The sequence below is a fragment of the Poecile atricapillus genome, chromosome 13 (assembly GCF_030490865.1).
Source record: "Poecile atricapillus isolate bPoeAtr1 chromosome 13, bPoeAtr1.hap1, whole genome shotgun sequence".
Taxonomy (NCBI): Eukaryota; Metazoa; Chordata; class Aves; order Passeriformes; family Paridae; genus Poecile; species Poecile atricapillus.
In genome coordinates this window covers 18,076,568-18,102,394 of record NC_081261.1, presented here as the reverse complement: position 1 = coordinate 18,102,394, position 25,827 = coordinate 18,076,568, and the positions used below count along the sequence as shown (strand labels likewise).

The 25,827-nt window shown below is 39.7% G+C and overlaps 1 long non-coding RNA gene across 4 annotated transcripts; it reads left to right on the top strand.

The window, feature by feature from the left end:
- Nucleotides 1–195: 195 nt before the first annotated feature.
- LOC131584163 (uncharacterized) lies at nt 196–12,228 on the top strand. 4 transcript variants are annotated; one of them, XR_009278671.1, is made up of 6 exons: nt 364–829; nt 3,426–3,559; nt 4,507–4,569; nt 5,023–5,125; nt 6,799–6,922; nt 8,734–12,228. It is a non-coding gene; the product is annotated as an uncharacterized LOC131584163 (long non-coding RNA). The 4 variants fall into 4 exon arrangements; XR_009278673.1 differs by lacking the exons at nt 364–829; nt 3,426–3,559 and adding an exon at nt 196–236; XR_009278672.1 differs by lacking the exons at nt 364–829; nt 8,734–12,228 and adding an exon at nt 7,007–7,694 and having other exon boundaries at nt 2,309–3,559.
- Nucleotides 12,229–25,827: the final 13,599 nt, after the last annotated feature.

Genomic DNA, 25,827 nt, shown 5'->3' with positions numbered 1-25,827 from the left:
GGTCCGTGCCCGTCCGTGCCCTCCCGTGCCCGTCCGTGCCCTCCCGTGCCCGTCCGTGCCCTCCCGTGCCCGTCCGTGCCCTCCCCGCCTCCAGCCCCGCCTCCAGCCCCGCTCCGCCCCTCCCGGTCCGCACCGCGGACCCCGCACGCCCGGCCGGGCCCGGCGCTGCCGCTGCCCCCGCAGGGCCCGCCCGCTGAAGGGTGCGCCGCTGGAAGGAAGGGTGCCCGCACGTCCAGGTGGGTGCGTCCGGCGCCGCCTCGGCTGGTCGCTGGGGCGCGCCTGGCGGTGCGGGGCCGTGGCCGCCCGTGGGGACGGGCCGGAGCGCTGGGGGAGGAGGGAGGGAGGTGCTGAGCTCCGCGGTCCAGCGCGGAGGAGCTGCGGGCCGGGGGCCGTGGGATGCGGGGGCCGGCCGGGCAGAGGGGCAAAGGGGCCCGGGAGCCGCCCTGCCCAAGGAGCCGCGGTGGGCCCGGGACACGCGAGGGACCGGGATACTGTGCGGAGCTGGACATGCTGTGCGGGGCCGGGACCGGCAGTGCTCCGGTGCCCCTGCTCAGCTGCCCCTGCTGCCATGGCCCTGCTCCCGTGGCTCTGCTCCCCTGCTCCCGTGGCTCTGCTCCCCTGCTCCCGTGGCTCTGCTCCCCTGCTCCCGTGGCTCTGCTCCCCTGCTCCCGTGGCTCTGCTCCCCTGCTCCCGTGGCTCTGCTCCCGGCAGCCACGCTGGGACCATGGCAGCTCCACGCCGTGGGAAGCAGCCGCACCTGCTCCTTCATGCCGCTGCTCTCTGAAGGCAATGCTGGGCTCCTGTGCCACTTCTTCCCCGAAAACCAGAGGTAGCCCCGCTGCAGAAATTGTTCGATGTGAACATCAGCCACTGAAAGGGCCGCGAACGAGGGGGGAAGGAACGGGGCGTGGGAAAGGGCTTTGGGAGCCCCCACTGAGGTGTCAGGGATGTGCCCGGCATCCCCTGTGCCTTCGCTCCACTGCTGGCAGCAAGGCCTGGCAGCGTGAGAGGGGCCATTTGTGGCATTTATTTAAATACTTGACTACAAGGCATGGCACATAAAAGGACCACTAAATTTTAATTTTTTCCCCTCAGCTGTGACAGTTCAGGAGTTAGGCCTGTGAAGTTGCTCTTGGGTAGAGCTGGTTGAACTCAATAGAGTGTTTTCAGTCAGCAAATGTTGATTAATACCAAAATGTTTGTGGGAATTTTTCCGTGTCAGCAAAGTTCCAATGAGGAAGCTCCCTGGTTTCCTGTCAGTTTGCTTGGCTCCGTGGCTGCCTCGCTGGTGGGCAGAGCTGGGCCTCCAGCAGGTCTGGTTCGTGGTGCTTTGACAGGCTGCTAGGAGAGATGCCTGGGACTTCTGGGAGCTGGAGAGGTGGGACTACAGCTACCCACAGAATTTCGTTCAGCTTATTCTTGAGTGTTATGAAAATGTGACAACTGTGGAAAAAAAAAAAAATAGTATCTAATGTTTTCCATTAGGATGTAAATCTGTTTCTTATAAAAAGTTGCTGTTCTTTGTGATAAAAAATGCCACTTCTTGTTCAGGTCTGTTTCTACTCCCAAATCAGTTAAAGCAGCCAGCATCTGTCTGACTGCTGCACCATCTCTGTTGACACAATTGTTTTCTTAGGAAACACCTTTCAGCTGTTGATAAGGGTTTGAACAAAGGAGGTGTCTGCAGCTAGTTAGAGCAGGATTTCTACCACTTCAAAGTCCATTACCTGGTGAGATGATGAAAATTGAATTGAGAACATTCATAGTGACTCTTCTCTGTAAAAATTTGAATATAGTTGTCTGTGAGAGCTGCTGTTCCACAGTGAAAAAATCAGTGCCCACAGTATGGGACCAGAACGAATAATTACCTGCCAGTCTTCTATGAATTAAAAAACTGCTGTCATGTGTCCTGGAATAATGACTACATATGTAATGTACTTTGTTACTAAATGTTTACCTCTATTTAACGATTTAATGTTAATTTTGTACTAACCATAAGAATTCTATAAAAAAATCTATGGGTTAAGTTTCTATCAGAACTGTTTAGCTTATATTTTAGTGAAATATATATCTATATAGAAAACTCGTGTTGCTAACCTTAAAATGGTTCATTACAGGAAAGTGCACTCTAAACCATGTTGCTTCTTAACCCAAACTGGTTCTTTTTGTCATCAAGCCCTTATTTATGTAATTTCTAAAATTGCAAAATTAGGATGGCTTGATGTACTGAAAAATCTTCAAAGATATTATTGCTGATGCAAAAAAAAAAGTATTGGAGGTAAGAAACAATTGTTTACTTCTGCCTTTTTTTGTTGTTGTCTTTTTTTGTTTGGACCTCTTAATTTATAGTTATTGGAATGTTGTGTTTCTTAGTTTGATACTGGGATGGGAAGAGTGTGAAGTGCATTGCTTGAGACAGATTGTCTGTTGAGGAAGGACCAGGGTGGGTTTGCTGCCTATGGGGTTTGATGCCTCACAGAATTGATAGCGCTGTTTTGGCTTTTTCTCAGTTTTCTTTTTCAAATCACTCCTTTTAGTGTGGTTGTAAAACAACAGCCCTTGTTGTCAAGCCATTCTGTTTAATGCCTTCATTTTTTGTCAGCTCCTATAGAAACACATTCCTGATACATGTCTGTGTGAAGGTTCAGCCTTTCTCAACTTCTGATGAGAAAAAACAATGGGAAATTTTAAGTTATTTGGCAATTTACTTGCAGGATGATCCATTATGTGTGTATGTGCTGGTGATCCTGGTAACTCAGCAAGGAAATACAAAGTTAACAGTTTTTGTTTCTTGCCAGTGAGGTTCTAGTTTTCTTTTCAGTCTTACTTTCTTTGTAATACTGTTCAAGTTAATGTACTTTTTGAGTTACTTTGGGAATGTCTAATAAAAGATAAGTTGCAATAAGTGTGTTTATTAAAAACAAACTCAAGTACGCTTCTCCACCATTTTGCAGTTATTTTTATGAATGTACTGTAATTGGAGTTTGCATTTATTATTAAAATGATTGCAGTGTGACTCTTCAGTGTGCAGCTCATTAAAAACAGTGATTTAAATACAAAATATAGTTTCTTAAGAGATTTCTTTAGTTAAATTAAGAATTTCTGCAGAAAAGAAAATTAAGTCATAGATCTAGTGAATTAAATTTTATATAAAAATTGAAGAAATAATCCCTAAACAATACTAATATATGTAATGATTAGCGTATTGTAGTTTCAAGTACGTATATATCAGCATTCTGGGTTGAGGTTCATCCAGTGTGAATTTGAGTGTGATTTATTATTGGGAAAGGGATTAGCAGCCAGGTCTGTAGTTCTTTAATTCATAATTCAGCAGCCAGCGTTTCACACCTGGTGAACAAGAGGGTGCATTTTCCTTTTTTGCATGTGTGTATGACCTAAGAAACCTTCCAATAGACTGTTCACAGGATGTGAAATGTAAAAGGCAGACAGGGCACCGATGTCACTTCTGCCTGAGAGCTCCCCTAAATTGTGTTCTCCTCACGTGCTTTGGTGCAAGTAACAGGACAAAACAGAGGACAGTGAGAGGTCAGGCCCCTTGGTAAGTAGCCAGATTTTTCACTAGTTGAAATCTGGGTGATCTTCAGAGTTGTAAAAAGGAGTGTGATTGCAACAAATAGCAGGGAAATGTTGACAAGGGTGACTTGGTGTTTTGGACACTGGGGGAGCTGAGGCTGCAAAGTGCAGCTGTAAAAGTACACAGAGATCTTCCCTGGTTTAATTGGCAAGGCCTAATTGATTCTGAGGGAGCTGGTTTTAGATGTTTTAACAAGGAGCAGATTTAATTGTTCTACAAAAGCTTTGGCATAGCCAAATGGAGACAGTTAAATTTTATTAATTGCACAATTCTGCATTGTATCTGATTTTGAAACATTCCAAGAGCCTTAAGCCTGGTGATGAGATTGTATCCTCACATGGAATATTGAACACCCCCTGCATCACATTTTAGACTCAAGTTCTCAGTGATGGGATGTATCATTCAGTTCAAATCAGTGCTTTGTGAGCTACTGTGGAGGGAAGAGAATGAATTTTTTTTGATAGGTAGCATGTATTTTTGAGAGTGCTCTCTGATCTTTTTCATTGATGCGCAGTTTAATTTTTTCTAATGGTTTTAATTTCATGTAGCTTGCCTTTCAAGTGCTAGAATACTGAACCTCTGAGACCTCTGAGAAAAGTGTAGGAGTGAATTTCTTGACTGCAATTCCTTGTAGTCTCTTTTCAGATGGGTTTTTGTAATCCGACAATTCTTAAAATTTGTGATGAGAGGTTTGTTTCAGAGATAATTAGGGAGTGTGGAGGTCTAGTTCAATTAGTGTTGATAGAATTTGGCATGAAAGACTTCTAAACAGCTTAGGAAATCTCAGCCTAACAATTCCTGTTCATTCTAGAAATGCTGGAAAACATTAAATGTGATCTGATTTTAGTAATGCTGGAAAATGGGAGCTGCAAGGGCTGATGTTTGAAGAATCCTTCCTTTTTCCCCCACAGGGCATTGTGGACCACTGTGTAACAGGAATGGTTCTTTCAGAACTGACTCAGGAAATGGATCTGGTAGGCATGGTTTGTTTTTTCCTTCTGCAAGGGATGATGGTAAAGCTTTTTGTGAGAAATATTTCTTAGTCATGAAAGGATTAGAGCGCCTTTGTCCTCTGACAAAAATACATAGACACAGGAAACTCAGTGCAGGGGCTCGTCCAGTACCACACACATCAGTTCTGTCATCTTGGTCACCAGAACCCGTAAAGCAAAGTGAACAACCAGTTGTATTTCTGCTCATGGCTTTCTTTTGCCTACTTCTTAATCTGAGGAAGTTCTCAGGTCTGTCCATCCAGAAAGAGGAACAACCCTGAAGGAAAAAAATGAAGCAAGTCAGGAACCTGATGAGACCTGCATTTAGTGCTACGCCATAATTTTAATTTCTTCTGTCAAATGATTAATCTGACAAATATCCATCTAGTTTTAGCAGGGAAGGAACACTGTTTATTCTGTCCTTACTTTTCTTAGGTTGATTATTCAAGACCTTCAGCAAAGCCTTGTAAAAGAGTTGCCTCATTTCGTGACACCTCTCTGAAGGACATTCTGCTGCTTGTGTGCTCTTTAGAAGGAGGTGAGGCTTTTCATTATTGAACCTAAATTGCTTGCAAAATTGTCCCTTAATTTTTTCTGACTTGATGAATTCTGTGCTTAAACGGATTACATGCTACTCAGTTAAGCTCCAGTGACTAAAAAAGGTTCAGACAAAAATTCCAGTCTTCTTTCCTCCATGTCTCTCTTGCTGTCTCTCCACATCTGCCATCTCTCTATGTCTTGCCATGAAGGTTGGAGTGCCTAAATTCTGAGCTTGTCTTCTTTTTTCATGTTTTTCTTAATTTAATTGTATCTCAGTTTTGCTGGGCTCTACCATCTCAGTATTTGCTAAAAGAATTGTTTTATTGAGCTAAGAGCGACCAAGAGGAAAGACAAATTCTTGTGGTAAGGCCTCACCGTCAAATCAGGCCAAGGTGTTTTTCTCCTTGAGTATTTCCCTCGTCCTCTCTGTAACATTTTGGGGTAATTAAGTCTGTAATCTCTCCAGAGTATTGGCAGGAGGGGGTGAAGGGCTTTCATTTGTATGTTCCACAAGTGTAAATTTCATTACTTGTGAATTCTGGTTGCTGTTTTCTGCAGTACTTCCTTTACATTAATTATTGCGGATGAAGAAGTGCAGAGGAGCTGCTGGTCAACAAATGGAAATTAAACCTTGTTTTTAGACTAGAGCTTGGAATAAAAAAGAAGGCTCTATATTTTAAAATGTGCATACTAGAGTCCTCTTTTTGCAGTGAGCTGAGGATTATTGTGAATGACCAGTTTCTTGTGGCAAAAGCTTTCTAAATCCTTGTGCATGTTTGATCCTATTCTTTTCCATCCACTAGCTAACATATGAAAAAGAACATGCAACTTAGAAGTGGAGAAAAAGCTTTACATTTTCTCCTTTGTTTCTTGCCTTCCTAATCTACCCTGGGGCTCTATGGTGTTAGCAATCTTCCACTATGTTTTTATTAAAAGTGAAAGGTTTTAATATACAGGTTTACAGATGAAGTAGCTACTGACTTCTAATCCAGTGACTATATATATCAGATCTGACAAAAAGTGAGAATTAATTTTTTGAATTGCTAGGGAATTCAGATTTCAAAGAAGAGATAGCAGAAGAACTTGTGACATTAATAAAGGAATATTACTTTTAAAAAATTAATTAAATTTTCTTGGCTGACACAGACTGAAATTGATGCTTTGAATTCAGTCCTGATAATATGGAAATATTTACCAGTAAGGATTTAGGTCAGAAAAAGCATTGGGTCAGATGTTTTAGGACAGGCAGAAGTGGGGGGGAGTGAGGCTGACGCTGCATTATATGGTACATATGTAAATTTGTTTCTAAGTACAAGAGCTTCAGTGTCCAGGGAACCCAAACTGCTCTTCTGCACTTGCAATTTGAGACCCTTGTTTCTCAAATTTCTGTTTCTTCTGTTGCTTTCCATATGGAAGGGATACTCACCACAGTATAACACACACATCTGAGGAAATTTCAAATGACAAAGTAATTAGAAAAGCATTATGTTGATGTTTATGTTTAATCATGGTCAATTAGTGTAATTAGTATCTAAACAAAAAAAAAAAAATCTTAGAAGAACCTTAAACCTGGATAAACAAAAATAGCTGATGGGTTCCTAAAGAGATTGACTGTGACAATATACCTTCATTTGAGAATTCTTCCTGAAAATGTTTGTTTATGTCATTAAGAGCTTTCCAGATGATCTCTTTGATGGATGCCCAGTTACCCCAGTAAAAAAATGAAGACGTAGAACTGGCAGTTCTGTGGTTCTTGGATCAGAGTGTGAGAGCCCAGCTTCAGCACAGCTCAAAGGTAAATACTTGTTGTAAACTACAGGATTTGAACTCAAACAGTCTGTGCAGAAATTAACCTGCCAATGTATCCCACCCATAAAAGCTCTCAAGCTCAGCTGGGGGAAGATGACTGGATGGAAAAAGAGGAAACCACTTAATGTGATGTGCATCAGATCAGGCTTCCTACCATGTATGCTTTGGAGTTTTGGCATGTGAGGAGTTAATATTTTAACAACTATGTTCATTAAACAATTTTAGGTTACTTTGCTTTTCAATTTTTTATTTCAAACATTTAGATGGGTTCTGCTATATTGTGTTATATTTCACAGCTGGGTACACAAGATTTATTCTTTTAATAGTTCTGTTCTTTTAACAGTTACTCATTTATGTGGTTTCCACTGTATTTCTCACATTACTTGGCTTTTCTGCATTTTAAATACAGAAGAGGGAAAAGTAAGATGCATTTTCAAAGAAGCAGCAGTTAATTCACCTTAACTGTAGGGGACAGTCATAATGTAGATGTTAGAAAGAGAATGTCAGTAAGATGAGATCAACTGATCTTGAAAAAGAATTCTGTTGCAAATTCTCAAGCAAATCTTTACCAGGAATTGTGACAGTGACTGAGGTTTGGCTTCATTTGTGTAGCACTCCTTCATTGCTTTCTGGTGAACTGTCCCAGTCTCCAGAATATTTTTACCTCTTCAGGTTTGAAATGTACTTCAACTTTCTTACTTACTTTTAAAAATAGAGTTTTACACTATAGTGAATTACTTTTCCATTAAAGCAATGTGTTCCTTTCACTTGTTGGAGCTGACTTGTTATTTTAAAATCTGGTGGACTTCTCTAATGCTAAGGAACAGGAGGTACCCAGTAAAAGTGTACCGACGCTCCAGCTATTTTTATGAGCAAAATTCCTACTGTGATAGCACTTCAGAGGCAGTGTGGCTCTACAGTACTTGTCATTCTGGTCTGTAATTTCTCTTTATTATTATAATATAATTTTTATTCTTTTATTCCTAATATTATTTCTATTATACCATTATAATTACTCTTTTCCATTTATGTGATGTTGAGGGTTTCTGTTTCAGCCCTTATCCTGCCTGAAGGGGGTGTAGCTGCCTAGAGAGGTCCCATGAACGTACAGTGTGCTGTGAGGGGTTGGGCAGGAGATTGTACCCCAAGCTTTTTATATCCATCCTTAGAGAGAGCTGGAGGAAGCATTTGTGTGTGGGTGGAGCAGCAGACAAAAATGGGCAGTGCATTATTTGTATTTAATCACCTGGGGCTCTGTCATCAGCAGGAAAAATGTCCAAGCTGACCCTTTACCAGCTCAGCAGTGTGCTGTGACTATAAACCTCATAACTGTATGGGGAGGGTTAAATGGTTAATTTCTGAGGAAAATGCTGGCTAATGTTTCCTGGCCTAACTGGCTTATTGGAGAGCACTTGGAACAGAAAGAAATAACCTGTGCTGAAAGGATGTGGAGAAACACTGCAGGGTGAATTTAAGGAAGCAGTTTTGTGTTGGCTTATTGTTTCTGTTTTTCCTCCACCCCATCAGTGCACATGAGTCAAACTGGTGATAAATCCTACTTCAAACACTGCCTCTGCCCATGGCATGTGCTCCTATGGAACCAGGCTGGGACAGGAGGAGTTTTGCAAGGTTCTCCTGTATGTAACCGCTTGGGGGACGTTCCCGAGTTCCAGCCCCACTCTTGACTCCTAGAGTTCATTGCAAATGTGCTTTCAAAGTGATTTTTTTTTTTAATGGTTTGATTCAATTATCTCCCAGTATGCTTTAGTTTACAGTCAAGTTTTTGTTTTGTTCTAGCAAGCCTGGTACAGCTGCCTCTCACCTGCCCAGGTAGATGCCCACAGTCCGGAGCCCCATTTTTGCCAGCTCATCTAACAAAAGCTGTGTGTGAAGGCATTTGAGCTCCCTGTTTTGGTGCTTCTGTAAACACTTTCATGCAGGCTGAGCTGTTGGTGTGCACTCTGCAGCTCAGAGGCAGCAGAAGGCAGCACTGGGTGGCTGCTGCTGCTGTAGCAGCTCACAAAGCAGCAGATGGCACGCTGCCCTCACGGCTGTAAATCCTCACATACGGGTCCTGCTGGCAGCTCTCTGCGCACCGGCCATGAGCAGGATCACGCCTGGAAGCAGAAAAGTCAGGCATACGTTGAATGACTAAGTTAATACACATTTATATAAATATTCAGGATTGCTCAGATTGTTTTATTTGTGGAAAGGATAATGGAAATTTTGCGTGCTTCAGCCACATTGTAATGATTTTGTTTGCTCATATGCTTGCATACAGACAAACAGAAAATGGTTAGAGAACAGTGAAGAGTCTAATGAAAATGTAGAACAAGTCTTCTATATAAAATAGAGATTTTGTTCATTAATTAACTCATATTCTTAAGCATGTGCATGTAATAAAAGCAAGCTCATTATAGATAAAGAGAACTGGCTAGGTAAATGAATGCATTTTTATTAACCAGCCCACTGGGGCTTACTGTCTGAGGAACGAGAGCAAAACCTCAGAGATTTCTTCCATGATGCTGTAATACACTTTTAGTGCCATAACTATTCCTGTACAAAAGTAGTGCATCAAGATACAGTCTTTGGAACAGACAGGCCTTTGAATGATTATATACCTATTAAATTTCTGCTGAATGCTGGACTGGACTCTCTGGTACTGTACAGGACTGGTAATACTGGTCTATCAATTGTCTATCAGTACATATTTTAATACTGGCATGACTTAGTTTTCATAGTGTCACTATGTTTTGTGGTGTATTGCTGGGTTGGATGCTGGCAGGGTGGGAGGAAGAAAGTCGTCCGGAGAAGCGGTGCTGCTAAACACAGCAGACATTTGCCCTTGGAGGGAGAAAAAGCAACAGGAGGGTTTTGTAGCCTTCCCTAGAGCAGTACATTGTGCAGTGATTCCCGATTCTCCTGGGACAGGCTGGAGCAACAACCTGTGGTATGGGCAGGGTTTGGCTGTGACTGCCCCTAACTGGCCATTAGACAGTGCCAAGGGTCAATAAAACTGTTAAGTCTTGCCAATTGATGTATCAAGGGAAATGCAAGTGAGCGAAGGTAGTTACTGAGATTTCTTCAGTTCACTTAGAATTGTTAACTTAAAACAAGTTTGACACTAAGGAAGCTTTATACTTGGGAGTTCTGGCACTGGTAAAGGTCAGGTTCCACATGTACACTCTCACAGTGATTGTAAAAAAGAGATTGCTTTGGCTGAAGACTTTTCTCTTGAGGGTGCATTAAGAGTTATTCTGGGAATGAAAAATAGTTCTAGTTCTTGAAAAATATAGACGTAGAGACATAAAGTTCTTTTTATTGTTAGTTCCTTTGCATCTTGTTTTCCTGGGGAATGCTTTTAGTCGTTAAGTATTTTGTGATTGCACAGAGAACCATTCAGTGGTCAGCACAGTGAGGCAGGAGTGCACAAGGAGGTGCCTGTGGTTGCCAGGGGGCTCGGTGATGCTGCTGTGCCTGTTCCTGTGCCTGTTCCAGTGCCCGTGGCCCTGCTGCGGTGCAGTTTGAGCAGAGCTCAGTGGGGACAAGCACAGTGGGCCGTGAATGTCACCACAACCTTCCTAGAGAGCTGCGTGTGCAGGGCTGGCGCTTGCTCTGCCTGTTTTATTAGGAGGCGTTTTATTAAAATGCACTTAGGCAAGCTCTTTACTGTGAGGCAATTACTGCTGGGATCATTCTCATGCAGCGGTAGCTGAATGAGTTCAGAGGAATCTTGGGGTGCTCAATCTGTCCTGTGCACTGCAGTCTGGGGGAACCCTCTGGAAGTGAAGATCCCTGGCAATGGGATTCCAGCAAGCCGTGCTTTTACTTTACCCCAGCTTCAACTGGCAGTGATAGGGACCAAGGGTGGGAGAGCAGGAGTGAAAATCTTGGCTGCAGGGTTTCTGGGAGCAGCCTCGTGTCCACATGGAGAGATGCAGCCACTGCCTGGCACCAGAGAGATGTCAGTCACACAGTCTGGGAACCTGGGCTTTTAAACTTGGCAGATCTGCGTTATCATAAAAAGGTATCTCAAGGGTTAAGAATTTAGACTGCAGTGCATTTAGAGTGAAGGGAAAAAATCGTTTTCTTGCTGGATTGCGTTTGCAGCAGCTGAAAGCCAGACGTGTGTATAGCCAGGTGCCAGCCAAGCACTGAGCACTGGCCTGTCCTCTCACCTGGAAGGGGGGTTCTATTGACTTGTTATTTTGAGATTTCTTCAGTATGTGTGTATCTCTCTTATCACAGTGCCTGCAGACACAAAGCATGACCTAGCAAAAAGGAGAAAAGCACTTATTGTGCAACGTGTGACTGCTTTTCCCTGTGCAATACGGGAGCTGAGATCTGCAGCGGTCCCGCTGCCTTCAGTGGGATCCTTGCGGGTGGAGGGGCTGAGCTGTGAGTGGCTCAGCAAAAGCTCTGGGCTCTGGCATCTCCATGATTAATGATATCTTAACCCTTATGAATGATTATCCTTTTCTGGCTGTAAAATACATACACTGTTTTATTTCATTACCATGAGGTGAAGATCCAACACTGACAGGTGCTGGGAATTAGCAGGCAGTTTTGAAATTGTTCTGTGCACTAGAAATTAGATCTCATTTTAATTCAGCTTTTCCAAACTAGTAAATGAGGTTAATGCCATACATATTCAGCTGATATGGATGAAGAAATTGATATAAAGTAGATCAACATAGCTACAGGGCTACTTTAATTTATACGTAAAGAGGCAGTGATAAATGAAAGTAATGTAGTAGTGGTCACTAAACTCCTCAGCCATCAGGGATTCAATAGTGTTAGCTGCTCATTAAAGACATGGTTGGGGTTACTTCAAATAGAAATTTGAAAAGAAATAGCCAACTAACCCTTAATTATCAAAACATAGAAAATACTAATTATGCCTTAATTAGCTTTTCTTTTAATGTACTGAAATTGTTACTTTTTGTGTAGCACAAATGGATAGTTATATCAACAATAAATAGGTTGTTTTAATAACTTTCTTTCACCTCTGGGAAAACCACACTCCAATTTTTAATATGCAATAATGCTTCTCTCTAGCCTGTAGGAGATGAAAATTATTAAGTAGCTTTATTTTTTGAAGATCTTACAGCAGCTTTGGGAAGAATTATTTCACTATGCATCAATTATTTTTAATTGAACTGAATATATTTCAGATTGCATGAAATGCCTCTCATTTAAGTTTAACATTTAGAGTTTGTTAAGGAAATATCACAGTGAGAATTGGATACAACTTATTTCTGTGGCATATTCTAGGAAGAATAAACATTGTTTCAGAAGAAAAATATTGTCACTGGTATTTTTTCCTTCACTGGGTCAAATCTCATTTTTACTCTGTTTCATAGATCCCACACTGTTCTTATCCAATATTCCTGCAGTTCACATAGGAAAAGCAAGTCGGGGTTGGCTTTGGTGGGTCTGGGATCCTCTGGTGCTGTTGCACAATTCCTGTTCCAGTGAGGCCCGTGGAGCCTGCCCCCGTGGATGTGTGCAGGAAGGAATAGCCAACACAACTGCCTGTGCTTTAGCAGACACATCAGCTTTGTGATTTCCAGCTATGGGATGGTAGGGAAGCACTGAGTAGTGCTGGTCATGAAAAATCCATGTTCACTTGACAGCTCCTGCTGAATTAAATAGAAGGTAAGTGCTAGTACAGAAGTCAAAATAAGTAGTTCTTGGTAACAAAACCTTGGCAAACTTTAAATCACCGTGCCTGTCCTTTAACAGCTTTTGGAAAATTCTTTATTGAATGTCTCCATTACCTGGAAGTTCTATACAGCAAACACACCATTAGGACATAGAGACAAACATGCAAAACTTTGTGGAATCATAAACACTGGGTTCCTCATTAGGTTGAGGAATCTTTTCTCAGATTTTAGATTATATACTCCTGCCTTCCTCCTTCTCTTACAGTGATGTTTAAACCATTCACGTCCTGAAAACGTTTTCTTTTTGTCTGTCTCACTTGTTACCTTTGGACTCCTTGCTCATGCCAACTAAGCCTGCATGAATCATTATAGAGATATTCTTTACTCATGTTTGCAATTAAAGCACTGGTTTAAGTGCCATGCTATTTTATTTTAGAATTTTATAACATGAATCAGGCAATACTAAAAATAAATAATAAGCACAGTTCAGTTCTTCACTTGGCTGTAGCTGAGCTTTATTTTGTAGCTGCTAATAAAGGCACATTATCATGTTCAGGGATTGCAATTATCACTGAAATGTGTATGTCCATTAACTGCAGCATGAGGCTGAGGGTATAATTACTGTCTAGAGCCAATATCTGTGTGTAGTTATGTCTATGATGCTATTAAGTTATAAGCAATATTTGTAAACTAATATTTAAACATTTCAGAATTGATTCCATCATTTGCGGACTTAAAATCTAATCCTAGTTCCACTCCAAGTTATTGATGATTTAAATGTTTGGCAGATATATTATTGAGTTATTTTGGTGTGAGTACAATTTCTAATGTGAGAGAGAATACTGTTTTTCTAATAGCAAGTATCCAGAATGAGCTGAGCACTTGGCAGGAGGAGAGAGAAGCTGTGGTAGCAACAAAATGCTGATAAAATAGTGGTACAATATGTCACAAAACACTGCAAACAGGATGAATTTTTCTTAGACTTACATTTCAGACAATTTAGTACAGCAGTTTAACTACATAAAAACCTGTTGCATGTTGAGAGGACAAGAAGGAAAATACTTTGCTAATAATATCACAAGTGTGTTTTGAAGAGGAATGAGGTTGAGTTTGTGCATTGATTTGCTTTCGGAAAAAATCTGGTGTTTCTGCTGACAGAACGTGAAACTGCCTGTGAAATTAGTTCATTTGCAAAACTAGTCTAAGTCACCTGTCAGTAATTCCACAGATGTGGAGATGTTTGCATCTGTAATGAATGTGTGACCTTTTGCTACATTTTGTTTTATATGCAAAATACACATAGTAGTAATCGACTTTTAAGTGCTTGTGTAAATTAATTTTCTGTTGTATTTTCTTGGCAGGTGAGCGATAGCCACCCCTCTGGTTAATTTGGTTACCTGTCTCAGTAATGGATAGTTAAGGAATGCTGTTTGGCAGTAAATGTTAAGAGAATCAGTCTTTCAGTATTTTACATCTTATTTTGAACTCAAGTGTGTTTCAGATTTTTCTAGGACAGAGGAGCTATTATATTGCTTAGTGATTTTTCTCTGGTACAGATACAGTTGATAGATAGCTAATTGAATTCCTCTTCCTGCTTTACAGCAGTTCTTTTGGATTCAGCTTTCACGTGTGTCTGCTTTGTGGCTTTCCAGCCTCAGCTCTGTCTTTGAGGGCCACACTTGGTTGTTCTGACACTGTTTATGTTTGCTGTCCACATCACTAAATATGACTGTATTTATTAGATTGTTTGTATTTTTTATGTTGATTATGCTCTTTGTTTCAAAATCCGTGTATTTCGCCTCCAGGAGATTCTCTTCTCTGAGTAACCTCTAACTGCTGGAGCTTTCCACTTGTGCTGCGTGTCCCAAACCAACTTAGCAAGAAGGAACAAGTAGAAAATAAGACATCTTGGGGTGAAAAAAACCGCAGCAGCCCAGGCTAACTTATGAGACTTACTCATCTAAAATATATTGGTTTGTTGCAGTATGCTAGCCTTGTATCCTCATTATTTAAATAGCTTAATGAATTAATTTAACAGACCTTGCAGTAAGTAAATTAACCATCAGAGTTCAGACCAGAGTGAATAATTCTTTAATATTAGACTACAGCAATTTTTATGATTCAAGTTAATTATGAAATTGCTTATTGCATATTTGTGTAATTCAAGGAGTAAAAATGTGCAAAATAACACATCATAGGTACATCTGTCAAAGAAAGAACAATCCAGTAAAATCCCAGGGGGTTAGAAAATTCTTCTTGATACTGGGTGAGTTATCCAGCATTCTGTTTCGAGTCCTGGGATCGTGGTGTGCAGCAGCCAGCACTGCTGAAAAGGGGTTGTGTGATTTTACCTGATCAATTCTTAACCTCTCCTTCAAAATTACTTATGAATTGAATTTACTTACTAGTAATCAGTGTATTACAAAAACAGTCCTCTGGATGATCTTCTAGATTTTCCTTTAGAACAATGTTGTAAATTTGGATTTATAAAGGGGAATATGTATTTGTCTGGAAGTATTCTTAAACAGGAATTGTTCCACAGCACTAACTTCAGTTCACTGAATTTTTTTTTCCTTGGAAAAATTATTAACCCAAGTAACAATCTTCCCAGGCAGCTTTATGCACTGATGATTTCTATTCTTACTTGTGAAACAAAGGTGAAATTGCATAAATAAAGTGCAGACTTCCCCCTTTGTGACCTCAAGGTCAGTTGGTTTTGACCTTACAAAAAGTGAGTGTTAAACACAGCATGGGAACTGTCCATCACTTGGGGCATTTTTTTTTTAGTTGTAAATTCTGGGTTAATTCAGAATTGTAAAGGACATGCTGTTCCTCTTTTACCTTTTACTCTCATATGACTACTCCTGTTTTTTTAATTAAATAGGATTGGATAGTTTGCATACCTATTACTCTCTATTAATTGGTTTCTTTTTCATGCTTTTTAGAGTTATTTACAAGTATTTGTGTGGAAAGGGCAGTTTTGGCCTGATGAAATGTTCATGGAGCAGCAGCATGTACAGAAACCTTTGTCTCTTTTGTCAAGCTGTTGTCACCTGAGCAGCAATGCATCGCTTCCACTCCAGAAGAGAGTCAGTGGAGCTGAGCTCCTAAGGACTCCTTCCTTCAGAGCAGCAGTCATGTCCAGAAAACTTTTGGGTTTTGAGAAAAAAGGTGAGAAACCTTTTGGGGTTTGAGATAGAAATGAGGCTTCAACTACTTCCTCTGTTTTGTAATTCCTTTGATCTGGAAACTTTCCAGATGTGTGAAGTAACCAGATTTCTCAATCAAATTTTAAATTCTTTTTATTTGGGCTACCCTTGGCTTCACATGACTTATGTAATCACTGTCTGGGGGTGTCAGATGGAGCGAACATCCACATCACTGGAAAGGGTTTCATGGGGAATGAAGGGAAAAGCCTCCTCTGAGGCAGGTGAGATGTCACACCTACTTCCTTCCTTTTGCACCCGTGTGACAATAACTGTACCAGGAAAGGTCTGCACAGGAACCCCTGCAGAAACTGCATTTTGCTCCGTCAAGGACACAGCTTCCAGCAAGCGCTTCTGTTTCTATTTGGATGGCAGTGCCTGGTTCATCCGAACATTTTGATAATACTTGAACTGTGATCTTTTTTTTTTTTTCTTTCCTGCTAAATATTTGAACCATTTGCTCTTTTCATCCCATATTATTGTGCCATTAGGAAAAGCAGTAAAGCTTTTTCAAATGTCAAGTTTAACTGGAAAAATAATTTAAAAATAATAAAATACAGAGGCTACTTTTGCTTATGTGGTTGGCTTTGGTGTTGAAAAGCCAAAGAGCACACAGGTATGGTGTTAGAGGACACCAGACAGTGTTTTTTTCTCCAGGAAAAGGAAAATGAACCCATTGCCTCTCAGTTGCTTCCCTTTTTTTGTGTTGCAGAATAAATTAGCATCTTTCTGCAAGATCTTGTGGCAAACCAACCTACTTTGGGTCATTCTCCTCCTCAGGGAATATTTGCCTTGTCACCGGCAGTTCTGGGAGTACTCATAAAAGCTCAGGTGAGAGGTCAGTGCTGTTAGGAGCTTTCCATCCAGGTAAGGTGAGACATGAGAGATGAGCAGCTTCCCTTTAGGAGTCTGCAGTAGGGCTGGTACAGATATTTTGAAGAAGTCTGATTCTTCAGAAGCTTTCAAGGTGTTGACATTAGTTTATTTTTTCAAGGCCAAACTGCTTAGGCTAGAAGGTCTTCAAGGTGATAGAGACTTGCTCTAACTGCACAGGCTTTGCAGCTGCCTTCAGTTTATACAGTCCCCTGCATAAGTTATTTCTGGGTGTCATGGCACCGTGGCTGAATTTAGTGCAGTATCAGGACTGCTTTGTAAAGCTGTCAGTACTCTTGGAAGTTCAGGTGATCTCCGGAACTACTGGGATTTTAAGGAAATTCGTATTTTGCAAAGTAAATCTAATGATTAGTATTTATTAGTAATTGTGATGATCCTTTAAAAAAATAGTTTTAGTTGTACGTGCTGTGAAATCCTTTATTTGTTTCCTTTACAAAGAAATCAATCCATCAGCGCCGTCTGTTGGGAAGCACGAGCTGTGTGAGAGGCAGAGGGGGCACAAGGGAACGAGCAGGACTGGCTGGGATGGACCGGGGCAGGAGGGCTCCTGCTGAATAATCAGTGAATAATCAGTGAATAATCAAATACCTGTTTGTTTGGTATTGTATAAAAATTTAATTGCAGGAATGCTTCCAGCCTGCCCCCATGAACTCTTAGATGCTGAATGATACGAAGTTATTTCTAGCAGTGCACAAACCTGTCAAGTGGGACAGGTCTGTGGCTTGGGGAAGTGTTTCTGTCGCCAACCCTGGGTTACTTTTTGCAGTTCAACTTTGTTTTAGTTTGCCTTTTGCTCTCCTGCTGTGCCAGTAAGTGAATACTTGTGCAAATCCATCCCTCCTGCTCAGGTCTAGAGGGCCAGGGGGAGCAGAAGCCGGTGGGTAGAGGTTGCTTGCACTGCGGTTTCCACACACGCTTGGTGGCATTTAGCTTCCTGCTTGCCTTGACGCGGCTTTGGCCCAAAACATGAGAGATATATTTTTGAGAAATGCATGTTTCATTTTTAAGCATTCTTAATCTTAATAGTTATGACAAATTTTTAAAATATGTGCATTTGAGACGGCATTAATAATTCATGAGTGTTTCATTAAGAAAAAGAACAAACTGTCTATAGGGCCATTAAATTCTTACTTGGCTAAGATCATCAAAATTTAGATGACCTAAAATGGTACCTTGTTGGGGTCATAATATGCTGCTCTAAAAAAAATACCCTGTGATTTAGTTTTGATTTCGACAATACTCAAAAGGATTTGTTATATCTTACAGACCTTTCTGCAAACTACTAATGGGATGAACACAATATATCACTTTTATAATAGTGAGCTATTAAAGGCAAACATAAAGCAGTCTGAAGCCCATAAGTGCTGCCAACAGCTCCTGCTTTAATGAATTCCCTTTTAGATGTCCATTAAATGCTCATGGCAAATGTACTCATAATGGAAATGGCAAATCTAAATGGGTAGATATGAATAATCCATGGAGTTTAAATTCTGTTTATGATCATCTTCACATTTAGTTTTCAAGACAACGCAGTTTAGTTTTCATTACAGTTTGGAATAAAGAGGACAGGGAGTAATTGATTGCTTCAAGCAGATTAAAATCAATGGGTTGCTTTTCAAAGAACCCGTTCGATGCAGTAATTTCAACTTTAAACATTGATTTAGGGAACTCAACACAAAATGTTTTGTGCCGTGTGAACTTTTATGTGGAAAGACTAATACTAATTTTATTTCTATATATCTGTATATAGAAATATATAGAGGTTGTTATCAGTATGTGCATGAGTAAACAGTGATCTATAGTAAGTTATTTTGGTATTATTGCACTCATGTAATGAATCAATGAGATTCCCGTCATCATTGGGATACTGTTTGTAAACCATTAGCACACAGAAATTACAGCCCATCATACATCATTACTGTGATTGAGGCTTTATTACCATATTCTCAAATTGCTTGCTTGCTATAAAACTAAATAGACACCAGACAACTATAGGTAGACGATAGACTGTGCATTATTGGGCTGGAGTAATGAAGGATTATTGTAGCATAATGGGGCACAACTTATGAGGAAAATAAACTTGGCAGCAAAGGAAAGCTTGAGTGTTTTTAATGCTTGTTGTTACTGCTTTAAAGGTCAAATATATTTGTTATGATCGAGTTACTGTTTCCTTATTTCATGAATCGTACACTTTTGGTGTTCCATATAGGCTTTGTTTTATATTTAAGCATTTAAAACACAGGAATTGCACTGCACCTTTCAGCTCCAGAGGTGGATTTGCAGCTCTGGGGCAGTGCTGTGGCTGTCAAGGTTCTGGGATGGGGGAGAGCACAGCCCTTGCTCTGCACACATTGATTTTCTGCTGGACAGAGGCAGGGAGGGAAAACTGCATCAACAGACATTAACAGCTGTTAAATGTGATGTAAGTTCTCCAAACACACTGAGGCAAAGTATACATTAGGAATTTGGGGAGCTATAGTGAAAGGATTTATGATACCTTCATTTTAAAAGATGAGAGGACACACTGAATTTCGACTTGGGGAATTTAGTAATCTTCTGTGACAGAACCAGTATGCACAGGATATGTTCAAGGTGTTACTTTCTCTGGCTACAGAAAAAATGTTTTAGAATTTTCAGCTTAAGGCTTCTGACCATGAGACATGCAGACAGGGAGGCATACTCCTCTTCATACTCCTGGGAGATTTCAGAGACAGTAAGACCTTTTATGATGGCAAAGAGGTGTCAACATCCTCCGTCCTTTTTACTTGCCTTCTCAGAAGGATCTAAACCTTCACACCCCTCCAAAGTTTTGCTGTCTGTACCATCTTTTATCAGTGTTAGATTCTTCTCTTCTAGAGTTTTTAGAATATTACAGCAAATTGTGGTAACTTCCGTATGTTAGTAAGGTAGGAACGTGTTGTTTCTGCCAGTTATGTTTACCTGAATTTTTGCATGAGCAAGGGTTGTAAACCCTTGGGTGCTGACATGTTGGGAGAGCAGACTCCTTAGGGCTTGGCTGTCTACAGGCAGAGACTGCTGAAAAAGGTAACAGACAATGTTAAAACTTCTGTAAATTGTTAAAAAGAATCTGTAAGTTGATGTACTGCTTTGTACCTTAAAATTACAGTTTAAATAATAGTGATATTCCATGGGGTTTTTTTGCATGAAAGCTTCTGGTGTTCTTAATGGGGATGAGTGAAACCATCACAGTAGAGTACTCAATTGGTGAGAGGCAGTGAGCAACTTGGTGTGCATTCACTTTTGCCAGGGGTTTTGGAAACTCATGCTTTTTCATAAAGTACATTTGACCTTTCTTTGCCTTCCATTTGGCATGAATTCACGTTTCATTTCAGTTCTGAAAGTAGAGGCAATATCTGTAAACCACAACACCTCATTATGCACCAGTCCAAATAGGAGGTAAGGACAGGGAAGGAAATTATTGTTTTGTTATATTTTATAGATATTTGACAATACATGTGTATTACTAAATTTTTAACAAGAATATATACAATAAGAGCATTCCAGGTTGACAAATGGTCAAAACATATTGCTGATATTCAGTCTAGACTCAAAATTCTGCTTCTCACGAGTAGAATGTGTCAGATCTGGAAAACTCGTAGAGCTTTTGTCAGAGTTTGCTGTGAGTGCCTCTCTTGTGGGCTCAGGAGAGCTGTTGTGGCTGGGAACCCTCCTCAGTTCCCTCCGTTAGACAAGGAACTTCCTTGGCTCGAGGAAAAACCCTTTGAAGTGATAATGATGTAATGTACCGATAGAAGATTTCATGGTTCCATTATCCCCGTGATGGCATTGGTTTGGAGAGAGCTTCCCCTTTGTCCTTTCATCAGGAATTGGTTTGTTCAGTGCTCAGTGAGTCAGTTCTGGTTTCTTCAAAGAGAGATATCTGAGTGTTGTGGAGTAATCATTGTTAGGCAAAGTTCTTCTCTTGAGTTTAAGACAGCTGTAATTATAAACATCTCACCAGTTGGGTTTTAATAGACACAATTACCACAGCAAATGTGTTCAGCTGTTAGGTTAGAAGAATATATTTCTATTAACTTCTAGGCAGATCTTCCATGTAGTTGCAGAAATTGTCTCTAACTTTATGATGTGTTGATACTACTTTTACATAATAATGCCTTATGTATTCTAGAGTGCTGCATAAAGCCACTAATTTTTGTTTGTGTTAAGTGTCTTCATGCATATTTGGTAATGCTTATAGAGATGTGTTTTCATTTAATCACTAGAAACCAGGTAATTTGCTTATTTCTCAGAAATTGTGAGGTATGTTTGATCTTTCTTTTTAATAAATTACTTTGGTTTAAAATATTTTTTAAAACATTTCATGTGGAAGTATCATTCAGGTTTTGTCTATTAGATTTAACACAATTGCGTTTGGTTTGCTCATCAAAAGTGGAGAACATTTAATATTTATTCATAACAAAAGTATTAGAGAAGCTGTCAATAAATTTTCTGTCATAATTGAATCATAGGATATCTAAATTGTTGATAATATGATCTGCTCGTTAAACAAAAGTGTCTGGAGAAAATGATGGATTAATTGACTGATGGCTAAGGTTTCTCTCAAATATAATGGTTTAGCCAGTTTGATTTGATTTGTGTAAAATAACTTTCTCTAATAAACAATTTGCTCAGAGGCAATAGAAGAAATGAATGGTTATCAAACCAAACTTAATTAGTCTCTCCTAGATTGATATTACTTGGGGAGTCTTCGTTTTAATTGTGGAGAGCTGGATACAAAGAGTTTGGTTCATTATATTTTTCCTGTATAAACACTATTGTGTAACTACCTATGGAATATAACATGTAAATTCATTTTAATAAGTGCTTGTAAAGTGGATTAGCTAATTATGCCAGGCTAAAAATGATTCCTTTAATTATTTTACATATTTAACTAGTACTTCAATTTTATTATTGTTAGTCTGTAAACATAATTTGTATTAGCTCTGCCAAACTAATTAGAATATATAACTTAAACAGTTTTAACAGTTTTGTAATGCTCATAATACACTCTCCTCTAAAAAATACATTTCTATTATAGAAATATTCGAATGATGAAGAAATTTTTGACATAGAAAGATTTTTATATGTGAGGACGAATACCTTTTTCTCAAAAATACTGTTTCAGAAAAGTTCATATGGTTCGAGACTCTGGAACAAAGTATATGAAGGAAAAAAATCTTTCTTTTCCTCAGAGATGGAGTCAAACTAAACATGAATCATTGAGTAACATAACTTTGTGGGATTCCAGACCGTTAGGCTGTCCATGGATAACACAAACCACAAATACAGTTGCATCTCACCCTTTCAAAGGTTAAGCACATACTTGTGTTAGTAGGTGAGGATCTGCATGTTCAGACTAAGAATGGTTGCTCTTAAAGGCTTCCTGTTAATTTAGGGTAAATAATTTTCTCTTTTCTTTCAAACAAAAGAGTTTTCAAAACATCTGTAGAAGTTTTACAAGATTTTAATATAAAATGTACATGAGAGGGCTGTTGTTTGAAGCTGAGAAACTGTGAAAAGCAAGACATTACTGAAGAGTAATTTGGGTGTTCATAATTATATTCACTCATGATTAATCTTGAGTTTATAAACCCAGAAATTAATCTGGTTTATTGTTTCTTCTCACACATGAAGTTTTCATTTTGACAGTTTGTTACTTTAGTTGTCCTTAGTGTAGGAAGCTACAGATAACTGAAAATGCAGGGAAGAAACAAGGAACATCTTTTAGTTTTGTCTGTACAGTCACTGAATGTAGGTGTGCTCAGACTGGGGACTTGTGAGCAAGAATTGGTGCCCTGAGCCTTACCTGGCACAACTGTGAGAGGGACAGGAGCCTGCTGCAGGCCAGCACAGGCACACTGGGCACATCTGTGGAGCAGAAACAGCTTTGAGCAGAACCTCTGGTGCTCTCAGTGAAGGTGTTCTCTGGAGTTCTCTTTGGTTTCCCTATCCCCCCTCTGCCAGATCAGCAGAGCCCCAGGTCTGCACGGGTGTCCTGCACTCCCCCCTGGAATGGCCCTGGGAGTCTCAGCAGCATTTGGGGAACAAGACAGCAAGGGCATACAGTAGTCTCTGGAGTGTGATAGGTTGATGGAAACAAATAGCAAAGCCGAGCAAGTCCCTGGACACTACTTACATATCAAACTTTATCAGTTAAATCTCATTAAAGCCACAGAGTCTCACAACTACCTTGAGGTCCCTCCTGCTGTGCCTCAGCAGTGCAGCAGAGGCCACATGAGCACCAAAACAAATCCAGATGTCAGACTCTGCTGAGAGCACAAGAGGTACAGACAGGTGTTCCTGCCTGGAGTGCAGGGAGGGCCTCATGAATGTCAATATTAAACACTCATTGATTTACAGATAAAATCCAGTGATCCTGAGGAAGGGATCATAACCACTCTCCTGACTAATTGTGACAAGCACATCACGGAGAAAAGTGTGGCAGTTGCAACTAAACGTGTTACTTTAAAATTCTTAGCAATAATTTATTTTCTTTGGTAAATTATAATATATTCCTTTACAAATCATTGTTTCATTAGGCAATTTTACTCATTCTGAAATAAACAAAAAATCTCAAAACCTTTGCATACAATTTTTTTCTTTACAGGCAGGAAATACGTATTCTTTGACTTTTTGCAAATCTTTATGATTCAAAGTAGTTAGTGATTTTTAATATAGAAGAAAACAAGTATAGTGCACAGAAAAATTTTGGTTGGATCAGAAATGCAAGGTTTATCCTAAAGCATTTACATGTTGGTATCTGATTTGGAGTATTTAAGAAATATTAAACAGTATACAAATGAACATAAGAAGTGATCTTGAAATATTTAAAATTCTGAAATATTTAAATAATATTTAAATATTTAACATTTCATATACTTATTATTTATCTTAATATACTTAATATTTATCTTAAAGCATAAAAATAATATGTGTTAAAATTATATGAAACATTTACAATGTTTAATCTTAAAGGTAAGCACAATTCTCAGATCAGGTTTTGAAGTTGTAATACTGCAGAGATGTGTGTAATGTGCTTCACTGAGGTTGTGTTATTCGGAACTGGCGTGTTGCACTTCACTGGCTGGCACATTGCTGTGGTGTGATTCATGTTGAATCTTTGTAATCTCTACTGCAGTCTGAACATGCTGTGCATCGTTAGATAGTCACCTACCAAATTTTACGTTGGTGTTGCATTAGCATTCCACTGCAATGTATAGCAAAAATAGTGATGATTATTTAATATTTTTGTTCTGATAGCTCCAGCTACAGAGTTCCAACACACACTTAGGAGGAGTTGTGTTGCTTGTTGTGCTTCCCAAGGAGTATGTTATGGGAGCAGCAAATTTCTCATTCAATATTTCATAGAACCAATGCAGAAGGGTTCTCTGCATCCTGTTCTCTCTGTTAGAGCGCTGCTGGGCTGTGGGCCTGGCTAACAGTTTGTCCTTGATATCCTGTCTGTTTGACAAACCAAACAACTTGTTTTCGTATTTTAGTCAAGGTCCTTCCTGGACCCTTCTCAAGACTCCCATCAAAGTCTTGTGGGAGCAAGGTGAAACTAAAAAAAAAACCTTTGGGCAATGTTCACATATAAGCAACCCAATGTTTGCATATAAGCAACAGCTCCTAATTCCTTTGTAGTAATTTTGATTTGAAAGCTAACCAGATAGTTACTAATTGGAAGAGCAACAGCTTTGGTTTTACTGCATTTTGTGGTTTTTTTTAATAATCTGTGGTGGAAACTGACTGCATTTTGTTAATATGCCTAGCTTGATATTAAAGCCTATCACAGAATCACCATCCTCATTCCTGCCACGCCTCCTGGCACCTCTCAGTGCAATAACTTTGACCTTTCTGTAGACATGGCACAGCTCTGACATAAGCTGGCCTTTCAGAACCCAGGCAGTATAAAGAGAGCCTTTCCTCACCCTAACACCTGTGGATCTCTCATTTATGTTCATGCATTCTAAACTACAGCATTCTTTTTTAGGTCAATTGGCAAGGTGGGCCTAAACTTTGAAGGTAACCTGGGGGAATAAATTCTTTTGGTTCCACCAAACTGGTGTTTACACTTGGCTGTCTTGGTACTTTAATTGAGATCTACCTTTGTTGTTTATTCTACACTTACTTGTGGGCTTCCAAACCCTACTGGTTTGGTTCTACACTTGATTTCATGCTTTCCCTCAGGATATGAGTAACTGTTTAAAAGGCTGAAGAAGTTAGTTTTAGGATTGTACTTGATAAGTTTATGAATGAACTAATATTGTCTGGTTGCCTGGAGCAGCAGCAGTCTGGATAAAAAGCCCTGAGAAGCTACTTTCAGGGATGTGTTCTGCATTCCTCTGTTCATATATGTATATATTCAATGGTTTAAAATGCTGCATAGATAATTAGCAGTAAGTTAGAGTTTTATTCAGAGGGTTATCATGATGTTTTTTGTTACCTGTATACTGGCTTTGTATTCAGCAGCAGCTGTAAAAATAATCTCTCTTCCTGGCTGAAGTTCAGAACAGAATAAAAACAATCCTTCTACTACTTCAGTCATATAGTAAATGGCATTTGGGGGTAAATAGAGGAGGTGACTGAGAGCTTTAATGGAAAAAGGATTTTTAAAATGATGGTCTCAAACATAGTACAATAACTCTTGAGGTAAGGAAGGGGGTTAAAGATGCAAAAGTGAAAGAATGCACTCTTACCTGTTGCCAAGTGTTTTTTCATGTATGCATTACTGCTCTTTTTTGTAATGGTCAGTATTGCCCTTATTGTGTTCTGTTTACATGTCTGACTTCTTGTTTGGATTTTACTTGGTGATTTGGTATTAATTTTTAATGTGAAAGCACTTAGCATTAGGAGTTTGACATTTTGTCTGACCTTAATCACCAAGAGGATCATGAGAGGTTTATTCAGTGGGAAGAGAATTGTTACAGCTCCGACAGAAATGATGGGAAATAAGTAAACAGCCTTTTAAATCTTCACCAGAAATCAATAGAGTTTAAAGATGATGGACGTTGGTGTTTTTTGCTGCTTAAGGACTTCAACCTTTTACGGGAAAATATCTTCTCGGAGTGTCAGCGTTTTTTTGCCCAGCACCATGAATCACT